The sequence below is a fragment of the Triticum dicoccoides genome, chromosome 5B, assembly GCF_002162155.2.
Source record: "Triticum dicoccoides isolate Atlit2015 ecotype Zavitan chromosome 5B, WEW_v2.0, whole genome shotgun sequence".
Taxonomy (NCBI): Eukaryota; Viridiplantae; Streptophyta; class Magnoliopsida; order Poales; family Poaceae; genus Triticum; species Triticum dicoccoides.
The window spans coordinates 59,370,498-59,377,434 of record NC_041389.1 but is presented as its reverse complement, the minus strand read 5'-3'; the positions used below and the strand labels follow the sequence as shown (position 1 = coordinate 59,377,434).

Below are 6,937 nucleotides of genomic sequence, written 5' to 3'. Positions count from 1 at the left end.
GTTCTCTCTTAGGTGTCTGTAGGTCTGTACATATGCCTATGCCCCCCGTACAATTCTTGGGTGTTAGTAAAAACCTGCAGACGAGGTTAGTGGCCCGCCTACCAAAGATTCCCCAATAAAGAAACAAAATGTTGATGGTTGATCTAACACCACATATATATGCTTCCATGGTGAAGAATGTGCTCGGGTAGATGACAAAGGGGAATGTCGGTCCCAGTTCTTGGATATTTGACAAAAAGGATGAACTCGTCATCGACTTAATTTCTTCTCCAGGGCATGAAGGATGGATCGATCAACTCGGCCAGTTCTCCTCTGAATGAAATGATGTATAAAGAAGAATTCTGTGAACCTTGCTTGCAGTTATTGAATAGCGGTATTTCTTAATTGTCTTGGCATGTTAATTTCGTCTTGTTTGGTGATGAAATGGTATTAAAAACCATGTTTTCATTGGGACTTAAACGAGTTATTTTGGAGATGTCAAGAATGTTAAATTCTGGAAGGAATGTACTCTCGTTGTTCGACATGTATGCTTGGTACATTTTTTGGTTTTAGGCAGAGGAATTGACATTGTAATTATGGTAAGTGTCTAATGCATGTGAGGGTGTTCCTATTTTAAAGCTAAGTTATGAATTATTTATTTTTCTTTGTTGTTGTAGGCAGAAGCAATGAACATATCATATTGTAGGCATAATTCTATTTTTGAAATATTTCTTTTAAGTTGTGCCATGTAGGGATGTTTATTTATTACTAATTTCTTGAAGGTGGTTGGATACTTTTGTGCTCCTTTTGTGTACCAATGCTTCCATTTTATTTGATGGCTTTGTAACATTTATAGCAACATTGTCTAGAATTAAGTAACCATGTGTAGTTTGTGGATTTATGCTCACTTTAGCTTGTAAACTCCTTCCACAACCAAATTGTCTAGCTTGCATGTGTCTATAAGAGAGCAAAAGTGTTTGATTTCTCCGGTACTTCTAGCATGCTTTCTTATCCCTTGATGAAGAGGTTCACATTTTAGGTTTGTAATACACGCGTAGAAGGTTTTACAACCATAGTATTGATTATAGAGAGTGACCACTTGAATTACTTGCGATGCAAATTTTAATAACCTCTGGCATATCTTGGCTTGACCTTCAACTGGGTGGGGAGCTTTGTTAGGATGGGCTGCTATCGAAGGCAACCTAGATCCTGCAGTCATCCTTCCACTATATACTGCTGGTATATGCATATCAGGTATTTTTCTAGTGGGGTTCTTTCATATGTAAATTGATTAAAAGCATCTTATCGGATGTTCTTGGTTTCTAATGGTGGTATCTTAATACATGCAGGACAAAGAAGATGACCTCAAAGTAGGTGTAAGTCCACAACATTAAGGTTTGGAGATTCGACCAAGTAATGGATCGGTGCCTTTGGTGCCGCATCGATTGGTAGCTTGGCGTTCAGTGGCTGGCCGCAATGTTGATCTTGGTTGGTGCTCCTTATCAGATGCCATGAAGAATAAATTGTTTTTGACATAATATTGACTACATACTTTATTCATGTGGGATAGGACAGCATGGCCCTACTACCCTCTTCTTACAGCCGCAGCTTCATAGTTGGCATGGTAGATTTCAACCGTCGACTTATCTGACCGCGCATATTGCAACAGAAAGTAAGTTTCTTCATATTGAAACCATGGAGATTTAGAACAAATGGTGTGTTCATTGATTTTTTAGACGTACCATTACTAAGTGCTTATCGAAAAAGGCTTTCGCCCCGCTTTATATATAAAGCAAACCGCCCAAGCCAAACGTCCAACAAGGTTCACACAAACACACACCAGGGTTAATGATGAGGGCACAACTCAACAAGCCCTGAACACAAAACAACACACTCACACACAGCACCCCGAGCAACAAGTCTAATCGGGCTCCGGAGGAGGGGGCGGCAGCGGGGGCGCCATGCGGAAGGCCATCGAGCGAAGGTCGGCGAGGAGGGTGTTGATGGCATCGCGGTCCTGGTGGCGGCTAAGCGGCCGCCAGAGCTGCAAGTAACCACACAATTTGAAGATCACGTCAGTCGCATGTCGGAGAGGTACTTTCTGAATAACAAGCTTGTTGCGGATGGTCCAAAGCGTCCAGGCGAGGACCCCAATGCACAACCGTGTAATATGGCGGTGGCGAGGGGCGGAGGCGTGGATCTCCGCAAACAGGTCAGGAAAGTTGGTGTTGCACCATTGTCCGCCGACCGTCTCGCGGAAGCAGGACCACAGGAACTATGCTGTGGTGCAAGAGAAGAAGATGTGATTAGCATCCTGCACCGTGCCACAGATGCACTACAAAAAAAAGACACATCCGTGACATTTTGGGCTGAACGAAATTTTTTTCTGTCATACATATGACACTTCTATGACGATAATTGTGACAAAACCCGGTATCATCATAGATGTGGTGGGATCCTACTTCTATGACAAAAAATCATGACAGAAAATGGGCCTTTCGTCCTGGGCGGGCCGGAGACGCAGCTGCATGACATTCTTTGGGCCGTCCATGATGGAAAAAACCGTGGTAGAAGCGAGGGGGAGGAAAATTTTTGGGAGTTGCCGGTTACGGTGGGAGGTCGGGGGCCGAGCGATGCGCGTTTTTCTCGTACACATACGTGCGTGTGTGCGAGGCGTTGGCTCTAACTGAACCCGGGCGAGGCATTGGGCTCGAAATGAACCCGAGCGATTGCACTGCAGGCTATGCGTTACTGAACCCGAGCGATCGATCGATGGCTGTTAACTGAACCCGATGGAGTGATTCCTTTGCTACTGCTGCTAACTGAAGTCGATTGATTGGATGAACAATGAGCGTTGCGGGGGAGGGGGGGTTGGATGAACAGTGAGCGGTGATGTTGCCTCTGGATGAACAGGACCCCGTGGTGTGGAGGGCTGGATGAACAGTAGATGGTGGAGGGGTGGCCGTGGAGGGGTAGTTGAACAGGACCCCGTGGTGTGGAGGGATGGATGAATAGTAGACGGTGGAGGGATGCCCGTGGAGGGGTGGTTGAATAGTAGCTGGTGGAGTAGCGTGCGGTGGAGGCTGGATGAATAGGAGCCCGTGGAGGCTGGAGGAGGTCGACGGTGGAGATGAACAGTATCTCGTGAAGTCCCATTTTGCGGTACGCCACACCCCTCCCGATGAACAGGACCCCCGTTTCGACCGTAGCACTCCAACACAAGTCCGTTTCGTTCGTTTTGCGGTACGCCACACCCCTCCCGATGAACAGGACCCCCGTTTCGACCATAGGAGGTACGTTTCGTCCGTTTTGCGGTATGCCACACCCCTCCCGATCAACAGGACCTCCGTTTCGACCGTAGGAGGTCCGTTTCCTCTGTTTTGCAGTACGCCACACCCCTCCTGATCAACATGACCTCGTTCCAAACGTAGGAGGTCCGTTTCCTCCGTTGTGCGGTACGTCAGGCCTCGTTTCCATCGCCTGTTCCGTCCAAGCCCTCCTGATGAACACGACCACACATTCCGTTCCGACCCAGCCGGTTGGCTCCCCATGAACACGAGACGACACTGTTTCTCCATTCCGACCCAGCCATGTATGTATGCGTGATAGGCGTTCGAGACCCTGCCCGTATGTACGTATGTGGCCGTATTTTCTTTCTTGCACCCTCGTCGCTGTATGTACGTGTACATGCTACGTGCGCGCCTCTACTACGACACGTGCGCGCCTCGTCTACGACACGTACGCGCCTCTACATCCACCAGTAATATGTACGTACACGTTTGCGACCAGAATGACAATGCTATGTACGCTTCGACCAGGTGGGTCTTGACTGTCAGGCACTTCCTTGCGTGCGAAGATGTAGCTGGTGGGTCCCAGCAGTCAGGGGGGCGAATCATTTTTTTTCAGACGCACTTCCTTGCGTGCGAAGATGTAATTGGTGGGTCCCAGCAGACAGGGGGAAACGTTTTTTTCGCTAAATGCGGTGGCCCGTCCGGTGGGTCCCCGCTGTCAGGTGGAGGAATAATTATTTTGCGCGTAATAAGGAGGCACTTCCTTGCTGCGGCCGTGGACCCAGCTGTCAGCCTCTCCACGTACAGTCCACGTCCGATGGAAACCATTCCTTGACCACGTTGACCACGCCGCGCCGAGAGCACCAGGGCGGTGGACGACGGCGAGGCCTAGGAAGGGGACGACGCGGAGCCGGGGAAGACGCGACAGTGGATGCCCACGCGTAGAGGAGTATGAGGGTTCACTCGTTCGGCTGCGGTGTGAGGCTGCCGTCGCCGCAGAATAACAGGGGGTGTGGGTGCGTAGAGGGATGGCCTGGCCAGCGATGGGAGCAGTAGGGGGCGGTGAGGCCTCTGCGGCATCACAGCCGGCCACGGGCGGCAGGAGCAGGCGGCACGACCGGCGCTGCTTTGGGCGGCTGGAGCAAGAAGACCAGAGGTTGAAGAAGCACTACAGCCGTTGGATGGACATCGTACGGTCAGTGGAGCTAGAATCATTCATATATTGACTAAAGTTGACAAAGGCCTCCATGCCAGTCAACTTAGTAGGCCCACAAGTCAGTCTCCCACCAAGGTTGGTCCCAGCTAGCAGGGGTTATTCATTTTTTTGTGCATAAAAAGGAGGCACTTCCGGTGGGTCCGAGCTGACAGCGGGAGAAACGTTTTTTTCACGAAATACGGTGGCCCGTCCTGTGGGTCCCAGCAGTCAGGGGAAACATTTTTTTCGCGAAACACTGGTGGCCTGTCCGATGGGTCCCTACTGTCAGGTGGAGGTATAATTATTTTCCGCGTAATAAGGAGGCACTTCCTTGCGGCTGCCGTGGACCCAGCTGTCAGCCTCTCCACGTACAGTACTCTTTCGATGGAAGTTGGTCGTTGACAACATTGCCCACGCCGCGCTGAGAGCACCACGGTGGTGGACGACGGCGAGGCCTAGGAAGTGCACGACAGGGAGCCGGGGAAGACGCGGCAGTGGAAGCCCGCACGGAGAGGAGTATTAGGGTTCACTGGTTCGGCTATGGTGTGAGGCTGCCGTTGCCGCAGGGCCTGGCCAGCCGTGGGAATAGTAGGGGCGGTGAGGCCTCCACGGTAGCACAGCCGGCCACGGAAGGCAGGAGCATGCGGCACGACCGGCGCTGCTTTGGGCGGCTGGAGCAAGAACACCAGAGGTTCAAGAAGCACTACGGCCGTTGGATGGCCATCGTACAGTCACTGGAGCTAGAATCGTTCATATTGACTAAAATTGACAAAGGCCCCCGTCCCAGTCAACTTAGTAGGCCCACAAGTCAGCCTCCCACCATGGTGGGTCCCAGCTAGCAGGGGGAGTATTCATTTTTTTGTGCGTAATAAGGAGGCACTTCCGGTGGGTTTGAGCTGACAGGGCGGGGAACGTTTTATTCGCAAAATACGCTGGCCCATCCGGTGGGTCCCAGCTGTCAGGGGAAAAATGTTTTTTTTGCGGAATAAGGTGGCCTGTCCGGTGGGTCCCTGCTGTCAGGTGGAGGAATAATTATTTTGCCCGTAATAAGGAGGCGCTTCCTTGCGGCCGCCTGGACCCAGCTGTCAGCCTCTGCATGTACAATACTCTTCCGATGGAAGTCGGTCATTGACGATGTTGACCACGCCGCGCCGAGAGCACCAGGGCGGTGGTCTGGACGACAGCGAGGCCTAGGAAGGGGACAACGTGGAGCCGGGGAAGACACAACAGTGGTAGCCCGCGCGGAGAGGAGTACGAGGGTTCTCTGGTTCGGCTGCGGTGTGAGGCTGCCGTCGCCGCATAATAACAGGGGGTGTGGGTGAGTAGAGGGATGGCCTGGCCAGCGGTGGGAGTAGTACGGGGCGGTGAGGCCTCCGCGGCATCACAGCCGGCCACGGGAGGCAGGAGCACGCGACATGACCGACGGTGCTTTGGGCGGCTGGAGCAAGAAGACCAGAGGTTAAAGAAGCACTACGGCCGTTGGATGGACATCGTACGATCACTGCAGCTAGAATCGTTTATATTGACTAAGTTGACAAAGCCCTTGGTACGCGTCAACTTAGTAGGCCCACAGCTTGGATTTGGCAGAGAACATATAGCCCATTTGCGATTTCTAAGAATGTACATCCCATTTTTCAATTCTAATGGAATTTAATACAGCCCATTTACGGGTTTGTTAAAAGTACATCCCAACTTCTAGCTAGGACAACGATTAATAATTTCAAACAACCACTCAAAGCAGAATTCAAAAAAAAATCCCACATTTTGATCGGATCCGAAATATTTTAATCCGAAATTTCTAGTCAGGTTAAATATAATTTTAAAATAAAGTTGTATCACGTTAAAATCCAACGAAATATTGCGCGCGCAACAAGTAATGAAATTAAAATTTCCAAATTCCAAAAATAATATATTTTTCAAACTAATTACGTATTTGGTGCATAGTAATTTCCCAGTTATTATAATTACATCCCATTTATTATTTCTTAAAGTCCATTTTCTTGTTAAGCCTAATGCATACCTCCTAGGAAACTTTGCAGCCCAGTGGGGCGGATAACAAGTTGACCCGGATATTGTGTACAACTGTCGGCCCAGTTGCATTGCTGATGTTGAAAAAAGGCCTGTGTAGTATAGTACAACCTAACATGGTTACTCAGCCCACATTCAGGGACGCCGGAAAGGCCCAAACAAGGATTCTGTACAACTTTTTGAAGTCACTGAGCTCAATTAATAACTTAAGAAAAAAGTTAGATTACAGTGGAACCTAATTAAAAGCTGTCACGAACAAATAAATAATTCAACGGGTCCCACTTGTGCGTGTGCGCGTGTGTGTGTGTGTGCGTGTGTGTATATATATATATATATATATGTGTGTGTGTGAGAGAGAGAGAGAGAGAGAGAGAGAGACCCATCGGTCGATGCTCGTAAATACATCTTTCAGCCATATGCATTGCTGATGCTCAGTAAAACTTAT

At 49.6% G+C, this 6,937-nt stretch overlaps 1 pseudogene; it reads left to right on the top strand.

The window, feature by feature from the left end:
• LOC119309065 overlaps positions 1–6,937 on the top strand; it is a 47,290-nt pseudogene that overhangs the window by 6,457 nt on the left and 33,896 nt on the right.